The sequence below is a fragment of the Alligator sinensis genome, unplaced genomic scaffold, assembly GCF_000455745.1.
Source record: "Alligator sinensis unplaced genomic scaffold, ASM45574v1 scaffold265_1, whole genome shotgun sequence".
Taxonomy (NCBI): Eukaryota; Metazoa; Chordata; order Crocodylia; family Alligatoridae; genus Alligator; species Alligator sinensis.
In genome coordinates, this window is record NW_005842961.1 from 173,459 (window position 1) to 173,716 (window position 258).

Sequence of the window (258 nt, forward strand, 5' to 3'; positions counted from 1 at the left end):
CACAGCCCCCACCCCCCCTCACCTGGGCACCCCCATCCTCCCCCTCCAGCAGGCTGGACAGCAGGGCCAGATCCGGGAGCTGCGGGCCCCCCGTGGGGCCAGGGTCCTGCAATACAGGGAGGATCACCCTTACCCACCCGTCCTTGGCCACATGCCTCAGTTTCCCTCCAGCTGCCGCCTGGAAGGGGTGGGGGGCATCACTAGCCCCCAAGACCCCCCCCATCAGCTTGGGGACCATATCAGTGCCCCTCAGAACAC